This window comes from Candoia aspera, chromosome 3 (assembly GCF_035149785.1).
Source record: "Candoia aspera isolate rCanAsp1 chromosome 3, rCanAsp1.hap2, whole genome shotgun sequence".
Classification (NCBI taxonomy): Eukaryota; Metazoa; Chordata; class Lepidosauria; order Squamata; family Boidae; genus Candoia; species Candoia aspera.
In genome coordinates, this window is record NC_086155.1 from 129,167,747 (window position 1) to 129,180,753 (window position 13,007).

The 13,007-nt window shown below is 38.0% G+C and overlaps 1 protein-coding gene across 1 annotated transcript in view; it reads right to left on the bottom strand.

The window, feature by feature from the left end:
* CDH10 (cadherin 10) overlaps positions 1-13,007 on the bottom strand; it is a 162,194-nt gene that overhangs the window by 87,875 nt on the left and 61,312 nt on the right. The window lies entirely within an intron of this gene.

Genomic DNA, 13,007 nt, shown 5'->3' on the forward strand with positions numbered 1-13,007 from the left:
GTTCCCTGCAGTAACATATGGCTGCGAGAGCTGGACCATAAGGAAGGCTGAGCGAAGGAAGATCGATGCTTTTGAACTGTGGTGTTGGAGGAAAATTCTGAGAGTGCCTTGGACTGCAAGAAGATCCAACCAGTCCATCCTCCAGGAAATAAAGCCAGACTGCTCACTTGAGGGAATGATATTAAAGGCAAAACTGAAATACTTTGGCCACATAATGAGAAGACAGGACACCCTGGAGAAGATGCTGATGCTAGGGAGAGTGGAAGGCAAAAGGAAGAGGGGCCGACCAAGGGCAAGATGGATGGATGATATTCTAGAGGTGACGGACTCGTCCCTGGGGGAGCTGGGGGTGTTGACGACCGACAGGAAGCTCTGGCGTGGGCTGGTCCATGAAGTCACGAAGAGTCGGAAGCGACTAAACGAATAAACAACAACAACAGATTAAGCATAACGATATGAAGGTCCAGTAGGATGAGATTTCCCTGTGCTAGATTAGGAGATGCATACATGAGCCTGAGCCAGCAAAGACTGCACTAAGCAACCTTCCCTAAGCTGGTGCCTTAGGCTCTAACCTCTGTCATTTTGATCACTGATCATGTTGATGAGGGATGATGGGAATTGCTGTCCACACACCTGAAAGTTCATGCATGTTATTATTGTCCTATATTTTACTGTAGTGTAGGAAAGCCCATTATATCTCTGTTCAGATCTTAGGCAATAAGGCAGATATCTGTTTTCCTATTCTTGGTTCTTCAAGTTACTCTTTCTTCTCTCCCATTTTCCCTTCCAGAATTCTCAGTATTTATGAGGATCTGTAGCTGATTAGCTGGCCTGCACATGTTATACTATGCTGTGCTATGTTTTCCTTGCCTTGCCGAGTTTTAGACAATGTGACAGGAATGCAAAAACTGTGTGCATGCTAGGATGTGGGAAGAAGCAATGTGGGCAGGATGAACCAAGGGGAGAAAATGACACCACTAACACAGAAGCCAATTCACTAAACTCTGACAGCTTAAGTCTATGGAACATCCTACAACTTTAGCATATGGTGCTTCTGTTTTATATTTCTCTAACTCGACTGTTTATCCCTATTGAGATAAAAAGACAGAAAAGGGAGGTAAAACATGGTCTGCTTACTACAGAAAGAGGTCATCTGCAGACTCTATGAAACTGCTAATTAACCATCTGCACTACATATTAAAACATCCCTCTGGACCCTGCTAGACAAAGCCTAGGTTGAAGAAGGCAGCTCAAATTATTTTGCACATATCTGAATGCATTTATTAAAGCAATAAGTGCAGGACAGTCTGTTTCCATACTTAGATTTGTTACATATTTTTTTAGAAAACACAACAATCACTGTGTTCTCATTCTCATTCTCTTTTTTTTTTTTTAATTTACAAAAATGGCTGTTTAGATATAGTCTTAAAAGGAAGCTAGGGAGCAATTATAAGGCTACACTTCTATTTTGTTATTGTTTCATAGGTTTTGTTATTGTTCCCTAGTTTAGTAATATTTTTGTTTTCCATCAAGCTTAATTTAAATAATTCCTAACATTAATTCCAGGACTGTTTGATTATTTTTAAATTATTTTATTTTCTTATAGATTACTAATCTTTTAGAGTATTATTTTTATAGATTACATATATTATAAATGTCATTAAAATATCCATCAAAAGCCATCCTAATATATACCAGGATTCCTTTTTGCCTAGTAATGTAAGATGCAAGATTATTCCAAATTACTGAGGAGTATGTTAAATTAAAATCAATGGGCCTTAAAAATAAAACAAATATGCATGCATATCAGTGAGGATTGAAGCAATGCACTTCAATGCATGCATGCATAACACAGAAATGATTTTTATGGAACTAGTATATTACTGTAGACATTTTTCTTTTTAATAATCATTTAAAGTCAAATCCTATACATGTCTATTCAGAAGTGGGACATATTCCCAAAATGGTCTGCATCCATTAAAACATGTGAACAAATGTTAAATATAGTTGGAAACAAAAGATCAAATCTGAAAACGATGACAGAGTGAGCATGTGCGGTAGCTTTTACCAAGACTGGTATTCAAAACTAAAAAAATAATAATGTATCCATACTGCTCCACTTAAGAAATAAGGTAAAATGTAGTGAATAGGACAATTATGAAAGCTTTTTGAGAAAAGGAAAGAGGTAGTTATAAAATAAAGCCACTGAGACTTTTTAAAAAGCTTTTACTCCTCATTGTCAGTTTCATGTAAAAATTCATACAACTCAGTTTTGAAAGAAGCTGAGATTGATACATTGACAAGAATGAGTCACTAATTCTCACCTTGAACGTGTTGATCAACATTGTTGATTATAACACTGAATTTCACTTACATATAAACAACTATAGTCTTTGAGAATTTTACCACTACCTTGTGCCATGTTCCTTGGGTGTTAATGATGAGAAAGCTGCTCTTTCCTTCCTTATCAGTCCATTTTCCCCTGTATTCTTGCAAAAGTTGCACACCCTTTAACAATTTCACATCATTCTTTCTTACGTTTAAATTAACATTCACCAATTCAAAAGTCCCTGAGTCAAACCACAACATTCCATTAAAAGAACGGAGTATTGATTTGGATTTTGCTTATGCTGTGAAAAATCAAGACTGAAATATGTTAACAGGGCAAACTAAGGAAAAGGCCATCAAAATTAGGGCTATGCAAAACTTCAAACAGGTGCTTTGATTAAGTGAAGATTTGAAGGACTCATCCTATCCAAATCAAACTGCAAATCAAAGCAGAACCACCTTAGTGCTACAAATTAAATAAGGAAGCTGTGAAGCACTTTGCAGCATTTTCTGCTGCTTCTGAGGTTGTTACAGACAATATACAATGCCATAACTTCACTATCCTATAAGAATACTGAGAATGGGCATTTAGTGATGTTGTAGGCCCTCTTTTGTTGAAATGAGTAGCTGACCAATGCATTTGATCAACTTGTTAAGTTCTCTGGCTCTCAGAGCCCACCTGGGGTGCAAAACTATCATTGCTTTGGACTTCATCCACTTTTTCAAGTTCAAACTTATTTAATGTGACCAGACACAAGACTGTACTTTTCTTTTTCTGTGCTAATGGGAAGTTCAACTTCTGTCCTGGCACTTCCAATGTATCAATGCTTCATCTCTATTTAGAGAATTCTGAATATAGGTTTAAGGCAGACCAATTCAGTATGCACTGTTGGATCAAACTTTTTCTTTAAATTCTGCAAGACCAGGGTAGGTCTAATTCTCTCTACAATGCCTGAAAGTGTGCCAACTAAGAGTTACAGGTGCTGGCCAGCCTATATGCTTACTGCTTTTAAGAACAGGGGGTGGTAAGGCTATAAATGCTGTTTTTCTAAAGCCAGACTCTTTCTCTGGGCAAGAGTTGCCAGTGTGCCTTGCCCAGCCTGGCATCTAACCAAAGCCAGTAATGAGAAGGTCTCTTCCAAGAGGGCTCAAGCTTGTCAAAAAGCTATGCCAACTTTCTTGGCAACCCATCAAACCCAGTGATCAGATGCAGCAAAACTATATCACCCCCTCAAGGGCAAGTCAATGGGCATTCTTCAGTATTATACCAAGCCCAGCTCCCCAGAAAAGGAAGAAAGAGTGAAAAATACTTTTTAAAGTTTTAGATTTTTTTTTTAATTGAAGTGGAACATTTTCTGCCCTGGTTCAGTATACTTTCTTTGTATGTTCTTTCTTGACAGCTTAGAAACATTTGTGCTGTTTTTTCCTACCTTTGTCTTAAAAAAGAAGCAGGGGGACTTCTATCTTTCTATCCAGACAGACCAACAGAAAGAGATATATAACTATTGCAGTGAAATTATGGAAATTAGCTGACTGAAATTTGGGAGGGGTACATTTTCTAAAGCATCCATCATCCCTATTTTCACTCCATTCTGCCCCCTCTCCCACCCCCCACCAAAATGAAGCAGCTGCAGTCATTTTAATCTTCTCTCCATTAGCTGCTGGACATTTCTTTTACCAAATGTCAGAGTGGTCCAAATGGCTCAAATCAAGTTTGTTTGCCCTAAAATCTTGGAAAAAAATGCACCTCTGAATTGAAAGCCCTTTTTGAATCTCAGATTAAAACTGAATCAAAGCTGATTTGCATTGGCCTAATAATAATTTCGTACAGAGATTTCTTATGCAGAAATATTCAGGATTTTGTCCCCCTTCTAGTATAAAAAAAGTTATCTTGTTTTATAGGATATAATTTAAAGATGTACTTAGGGTGAAAGACACATTGCAGTGTTCATTTTTTTAACAAAAAATCTTTTGTCATGACTCGTGGGAACAACAAACATCACATCTCAAATATGAACTGACTGAGTAGATTTCTGGCATGTGTTTCTTACAAGTAATATTTAAGCAGAATTTGATTCCTTCTCTTTATAAAAGTAGCATATCTTCTCAGCTTTCAAGAAGATTCAGGGCTAATCAACAGCATTTTTTGAATTCACCCCTTTCAGATCCTCAGTGCTTCAGACATCGGGGAGAATAGCAAAACTTGGTGACATTATGTATTTACATAATCATCTGTGCAATGAACATAACCCTGCTTAAAAAACTTGCAGCTTCTGTGCTGTTTTGATCCTATAAATACAATGACCATACATCCATTATTACAAAAGACAGTCCTTTCTTTCAGAAAGCTTTAGATTTATTTAAAAACTCACTTTTCTTTTGGTCATTTAACCTTTACCATGCAAAATTGTACCACTTAATGCACAGTCTTTCACATTCATGTGAAAAATATGAAAATTGAATGGTCTTCTTAGAATAAATTTAAAATAAAAATAAAATTTTATTTGCTTTTAGGCATTTTTATTAGAATATGTGTTTTGTAAAGTTTTTTTCTTGGTTTTGCTTCTGAAGTTTCCTTTATAAAGCAAAGTTATAGACATAAACTATTATTCTTATTCTTATTATTTATCCTTCTGAACCTCTTTCAGATTTGCCCCTTTTCAGGTTTGTCCTTTATTTTTTCCAAGAAAATATGGTCATTGTGCCCATAAGGAATTAGTCTTACCTACTATCCTCTTTTTCTGTGAGTACCTCTTAATATGAAGTGTACTATCAGCTTGATTGGAAACACTAATTGTTTAACAAGTACTGACTTATTTTAGAATATACTATCTCTAAGCTACTGTCTCTGAAACTGGCTTTTGAAATCAGCACCATTTTTTTTCTTTTTTATAAACTACAATGAAACTTAATTGTTTATTCGTTTAGTCGCTTCCGACTCTTCGTGACTTCATGGACCAGCCCATGCCAGAGCTTCCTGTCGGTCGTCACCAACCCCAGCTCCCCCAGGGACGAATCCATTACCTCTAGAATACTATCTATCCATCTTGCCCTTGGTCGGCCCCTCTTCCTTTTGCCTTCCACTCTCCCTAGCATCAGCATCTTCTCCAGGGTGTCCTGTCTTCTCATTATGTGGCCAAAGTATTTCAGTTTTGCCTTTACTATCATTCCCTCAAGTGAGCAGTCTGGCTTGATTTCCTGGAGTATGGACTGGTTTGATCTTCTTGCAGTCCAAGGCACTCTCAGAATTTTCCTCCAACACCACAGTTCCAAAGCATCGATCTTCCTTCTCTCAGCCTTCCTTATGGCCCAGCTCTCGCAGCCATATGTTACTACAGGGAACACCATTGCTTTAACTATGCGGACCTTCGTTGTCAGTGCGATGTCTCTGCTCGTAACTATTTTATCGAGATTTGTCATTGCTCTTCTACCAAGGATTAAGCATCTTCTGATTTCCTGACTGCAGTCATCATCTGCAGTAATCTTCGCACCTAGATATACAAAGTCTTTCACTGCTTCTACATTTTCTCCCTCTATTTGCCAGTTATGAATCAAGCTGGTTGCCATAATCTTGGTTTTTCTGAGATTTAGCTGCAAGCCAGCTTTTGCACTTTCTTCTTTCACCTTCATCATAAGGCTCCTCAGTTCCTCTTCGCTTTCAGCCATCAAAGTGGTGTCATGGGCATATCTGAGATTGTTAATGTTTCTTCCAGCAATTTTAACTCCAGCCTTGGATTCCTCAAGCCCAGCATGTTGCATGATGTGTTCTGCATACAAGTTGAATAGGTAGGGTGAGAGTATACAGCCCTGCCGTACTCCTTTCCCAATCTTAAACCAGTCCGTTGTTCCATGGTCTGTTCTTACTGTTGCTACTTGGTCATTATACAGATTCTTCAGGAGGCAGACAAGATGACTTGGTATACCCATACCACTAAGAACTTGCCACAATTTGTTATGGTCCACACAGTCAAAGGCTTTAGAATAGTCAATAAAACAGAAATAGATGTTTTTGTGAAACTCCCTGGCTTTTTCCATTATCCAGCGGATATTGGCAATTTGGTCCCTAGTTCATCTGCCTTTTCTAAACCGAGCTTGTACATTTGGCAATTCTCGCTCCATGAATTGCTGAAGTCTACCTTGCAGGATCTTGAACATTACCTTACTGGCATGTGAAATGAGTGCCACTGTTCGATAGTTTGAACATTCTTTAATGTTTTCCTTTTTTGGTATGGGGATATAAGTTGATTTTTTCCAGTCTGTTGGCCATTCTTGTGTTTTCCAAATTTGCTGGCATATAGCATGCATTACCTTGACAGCATCATCTTGCAAGATTTTGAACAGTTCAACTGGGATGCCGTCTTCTGCTGCCTTGTTATTAGCAATGCTTCTTAAGGCCCACTCAACCTCACTCTTCAGGATGAAGACCTGACCACACCGTCAAAGCTATCCCCGATATTGTTATCCTTCCTATACAGGTCTTCTGTATATTCTTGCCACCTTCTCTTGATCTCTTCTTCTTCTGTTAGGTCCTTGCCATCTTTGTTTTTGATCATACCCATTTTTGCCTGGAATTTACCTCCAATGTTTCTAATTTTCTGGAAGAGGTCTCTTGTCCTTCCATTCTATTGTCTTCTTCCATTTCCACGCATTGCTTGTTTAAAAATAATTCCTTATCTCTTCTGGCTAATCTCTAGAATTTTGCATTTAATTGGGCATATGTCTCCCTTTGACTGTTGCCTTTTGCTTTCCTTCTTTCTTGGGCTACTTCTAGTGTCTCAGCAGACAGCCATTTTGCCTTCTTGGTTTTCTCTTTCTTTGGGATGTATTTTGTTGCTCCCCCCTGAACAATGTTGCAAACTTCTGCCATAGTTCTTCCGGGACCCTATCTACTAAGTCCAGTCCCTTAAATCTATTCTTCACCTCCACTGCATATTCCTTAGGAATATTAGTGAGCTCATATCTAGCTGATCTGTGGGTCTTCCCTAATCTCTTTAGTCTGATCCTAAATTGTGCAATAAGAACGTGATCGGAACTACAGTCAGCTCCAGGTCTGGTTTTTACCGACTGTATAGATGTCCGCCAGCTTTGGCTGCAAAGGATGTAGTCAATCTGATTTCGGTGTTGTCCATCTGGTGAAGTCCATGTATAAAGCTGTCTCTTAGGTTGTTGGAATAGAGTGTTTGTTATGCAGAGTGAGTTGTCTTGGCAAAATTCTATCAGCCTATGTCCTGCTTTGTTTTGTTCTCCCAGGCCATGCTTACCTGTAATTCCAGGTGTCATTTGACTGCCCACCTTAGCATTCCAGTCTCCCATGATGAAAATAACATCTCTTTTAGGCGTGTTGTCCAGTAGGTGCTGCAGATCCTCATAGAACTGCTCTACTTCAGCTTCTTCAGCATCTGTGGTTGGGGCATATATTTGGATCACTGTGCTGTTAGATGGCTTGCCCTGAATTCGAATTGAGATCATTCTTTCATTTTTTGGATTGTATCCAAGCACTGCTTTAGCCACTTTACTATAACTTATGAAGGCTACTCCATTTCTTCTGTGGTCCTCTTGTCCACAGTAGTAGATCTGGTGGTCATTTGATGTGAAGTGGCCCATTCCAGTCCATTTCAGTTCACTGACGCCCAAAATGTCTATCTTTAATCTTGACATCTCACCAATAACCACATCCAATTTGCCCTGGCTCATAGATCTTACATTCCAGGTTCCAATGGTGTTTTGATCCTTAGAACATCGGATTCGCCATTCACCACCAGCACCATTGGCCGCTAGCCATCCTTTCGGCTTTGAGCTAGCTGTGTCATCCCGTCTGGGGCTAGTTGAACGCATCCTCTGTTCCTCCCCAGTAGCATTGTGACCATCTTCTGACCTGGGGGTCTCATCTTCCGATGGTATACCGACATATCTCTGGTTGTACTGATCCATTTAGTTTTCATGGCAAGAATACTGGGGTGGGTTGCCATTACCTTCCCCAGGGATCGCATTTAGTCTGACCTCTCTGTCATGACCTTCCCGTCTTGGGTGGCCCTTCACGGTTTAGCTCATGGCATAATTGAGGTGCTCAAGCTCCAGCACCACAACAAGGTAACAATCCTTTGCTGAAGACAATGAAATTTACTGCATGACTTTTATATATAATTCTATGCATTTTGCCTACTCTGTGTAAAGACATCAAGATAATAGTTTCAAAGCAGTCTGTACTGATGTGAAGCTCCGATTTTCTCGCTTCAGGACCAAACCCACTTGCCATCTTCAGTACCGAGTCAGAACTTCATGTACAGCAACGTAGTAAAACAACTGTGATTCTAATATTGCACAAAACCTTCGCTGATGCAGACAATAACAAACCACTTTGAAATTTCAGCCACCTTTTAAAATGCTTCATCAGAAAAAAAGAGCAGTCAGTGTCTCTACGTATTTGGTAGTGTTCACACAATATACTGTACTTACCTAGGGTTCACACAACGATAACCCTATTAACCCAATTTTCTCCACACTCAGTATATTTACACAACGTACTGGTATAAAATGTGTTAGGCCATAGAGTGATTGTATTTACCTAACTGCTCTAAATTTGACTTATGCAAATATGTTTGATGAATGTGATAACAGCCATATATAACGTACACAAATCATTCATGAGAATAGGTCAAATTAACAGGGAGTAAAAGATGTGCAATGTCCCTTTGGCTGCTTAGTGTATTTATCAGTAAATGTACAAGTAATGCTTATGGTGATATTGGAGGTGTCTTAGTTGGGTATATGTAGTTTCATTTGCAAATGATGCCATATTGTTGGCTGAAAATCCAAAGTATTTCCTGCCAATATTAAGACATAACTGAGATGCAATGAAGAACATGAATCTAAAGGACCAAGGACCAAGATTTGAGAAGGAAAATCAAGTGAACAACAACAAATGGCAAAAAAAAAAAAAAGGCCCTAGATCAAGTACATATTTTTTTGTACCTTAGAATACTTACTATTTTTTTTTTTATTACAATCAAATATCAGCAATACCAAAAAGAATAAAAGAAGAAGAACAAAATTAATAAAGTGGGTCCTGGCCAGAAAATTTACCACTTTTGTCCTAATTGCTGCCACATTTTCACATAAGCCACACTAAATTTAGCTACTGTATTAGTGCTAACATGGTTGGAGTCTGAGAGAAGAAAATTGGCATGGTGTTCTTCTGTCCTTCCTGGGAGGCATTGCAGCCAGGATAATATATAATCCTTGTGCAGATACTTATTGAAATTGCAGTGAAGCAACACATGTTGGACAGTTTCTATTTTTCCAGAGACATACGGGCAGGTGTGTTCTGTTGGTGGGATTTTGATAAATCTGCCGTGTAATAATGGTAATGGTAGCAATTGTCTCTGGCTCTGGAGAAGTCCTTCTTCAACCTGAGGAAGGTTCGTATGAGTAACTTGCAGACTCCCAAATACTTTTTAGCTATCAAGGCTGTTCCAGGAGAGGGTGTTAGCAAGTCTACGGCAAACCTAGACAGCCTCAGCCTCTGATTTGCTGCTGATAACCATGGTGAGGGGTGGTCATCTGTCAGAATTAATAGTACCAGGCCATTTGGGGAAAAGGTAATCTTTAGCCAGTATGTCATGACTAGCCTCCATGCCCTTAACTCTATTTTGAGCACTCTTGTCTCAAGCCTGAGTAATGTAATATATTGGGAACAGTCCTTGGAACTGCAAGTATGTACCTTCCAACATTTTTGTATGGGCTCAAATTTGTTTCCCTTCGTATAATGTCCTACTTGAGCTCCATGTAGAATCTGAGCAAGGACTTTAGTCTCAAATAATCTGAGGACTGATTTACTAAAGATTAGAAATTGTAGGGGGAAAAAGATGTACAAATGTTGGCATAAAGGTAGTTGGTAGACTATTTCTCTGTTGTACAGAATGAGTGTTTGTCAAAGGAAGCATAAATAGTTTGTACAAGAGTGCTGTATTATATGGAAGTGAGGGTTGGGCATTTCAGGAGAAACAAAAGTTGACTACAGTGGGAATGAGATTTAAGAAGTGTGTGAGGTAAAACAAGAAGAGATAAAGAAAAAATGAGTTGATATATTGTAATGGCAGACAAAGACGTAAGACAATAATAGATCAGGATAGTGAAGTCAACATAAGCAGCTTGAATAACTTTTTCCTCCCTTCCAAACACAAATTAAATTCCAAAGGCTGGTTTGCTTACATAGTTGATCTCATAGCTCCTTAGGCTACCTATCACAGCAGAACTGTGTGCTGCTTGCTTGAAGTGATCAGCCACAAAGTATGTGTGACTGGCACTTTCTGGGTGTCAGTGGAAAATTATGGGAATTGCACAAAAGAAGCTTTCAGATGAGTGTTAAGGGTAATGTGCACTGGAGAATAATGATGGTTCTGGTCATCCATTCTGGTTATACATTTTTTAAAAAATAGGATTTCTACAGCAGGATTTTCTGATGAGATAATCCTTGAAACTATGACTGTCCCAGCCTGGCAGATATGTTATTTAGACATTAGGTTTGTGACGGCATACATGTTTGTTTGTTTGTTTATTTATTTATTTATTTAAACATTGGGTTTGCGACAACACACAGATTTAATAAATTGTTGTTTGCAACAGCACACAGAATTATTATTATTATTATTATTATTATTTGCTGGTTTATGTGATTCATTTCTGTTGATTTAAATGCTAATAATTTAATTAGATAGTATTGTATGAATTTACTGTATATGGAGCACTAGGACTTGTTTAGTACAAGAGAGACGCATATATTTATAGCTTTTTTCCAAACACACTTACCCTCACTCACATTTAATTAAGCAACAATAGTAACTAGAGCAGCTAATTCTGATATTCCTCTTAAGGAAGGTGAGTCTCCAAAAGCAATCTCTGTTGAGATTTTAAGGAAATAAACTCAGGATGAGAGACTAGAAATCATACCTCTGTATCTATTACCTCCATTTCTGACTGTCCTTTCTTGAAAGGGAAGGTCACAGGAAACCACAGCAATTTTTCAGCTGAACAGAATTACAGTTGTTCTGTAAACCTTCCCTGTAAGATCAGGAGTGGCAGGAATAGTGATAGAACACACATTCCTATCATCCTTTCATGAATACACCTTAAAAGAGATAACCATTTATTTTCTTCAGATAGGATCCCTGAACTGAGACTTAGTAACCTGATTTGGATTGCAAAGATGTAGTGGATTTACTTTTTGAACAAAGAAAAAAAGCAAAAATACATATTTTGTTCTGAAATATCTTTTTGGCAGTGTGTATAGATATAATGAGGACATGAATATTCTCTATATGTGGCTGGAACCCTTTGCTGCAACTAGATTCCAGGATGTTATTGCAAATACAGAAAGAATTCAAATAACAGATTTACTTATAGAATCTATATCTACCTTTCATGATGTATGTATGACCCACGGTTATAACAATACATTTATACAATGCCATGCTACAAAAAAAGTAGCCAAAGAGGTCACATTGTGCATCACTATATTTGCGTGTGTAATAATTTCAAGTAAGTAATATTTGAAATTGTGTCTTATATTTCTTCCCTACAAAGAGATAAAGTAACTTGATTCAAATCAAGAACTTACAAACATATTCACAGGTAGTCACTGTAACAGTGAAAAGAGTACCATATGCACAGGTTAATTCTAGGGCACTTTCCAGCATGGATTTTAGAGGTATTGATTATTCTACAGAAAAGGGGGAACAATATCAGGGCAGTAAGTAATATTCACTAAAGACCTGTCTGAAGCCTCTTCTCTGAAAGTAATGGATATCAAATGTTACACTATCAAAAATCCTTTCCATTTGAAGCAACTGCTTCCAAGGAACCCCCTGCACGTTTGATACAGAATCTTAAATAGCATTTCAAGATTCTAGAATGGTGATGGGCCATGGGACAAGTCTATTATTTATGGGTTATGGCAATCCTGTGGATTCACTGTTTTATATTACAGTATACAGTTACTCTACCATGATATGGACTGGAAAACAGGCAGAGGTACTTGAAAACAGGCAGAGGCACAAATGTAGTTTTTGTTTGCATCCTCTTTAAACTACTGCATCTTTTCTTAGAATCGCATGCTGGGGAAGTTATCCATCAATAAGTCACTACCAGTTACAGCCAGATTTTATAATAAATAAATTATAGGTCAAACTTCTATGTATTTCTAAGCTTGTTATAGTTCTAAGTTCAAGATTCAAGCTAGGTGAAAAATCCTGTAGGTTTTGTCCTATCTTACCTACTTTTCACAGAATTTAAAACACTTATTAATCACTAGTTCATGCTTACTTCATACATCATTTTTACATCAGGCTTGCTAGTGAGAATTACTTTCTTTTCAGAGGAAGAGACACTACTGGAGGATATTTGCATTTCAGAGAAATCAGTAGGATATGGCATTTGGAAGACGGAGCATTGAATAATGTTAATGGACATTATGATTCAAAACTCAAGTCCTAAAGGAAGTATAATGTCATCAATCTGAAGTGCAATGACATTATAAAATGGTTTGCTCCCAGCAGAGCATTTGTGTATGAACCTGCTGCTTGTATTGGCAAAACTTTGGTGCTTTTTCTTTTTCACAAAACGAAGTATGCTCAAGGATAATTTCCTGCCATTCCAATCACGGCAGTGCATTGGATTAATGG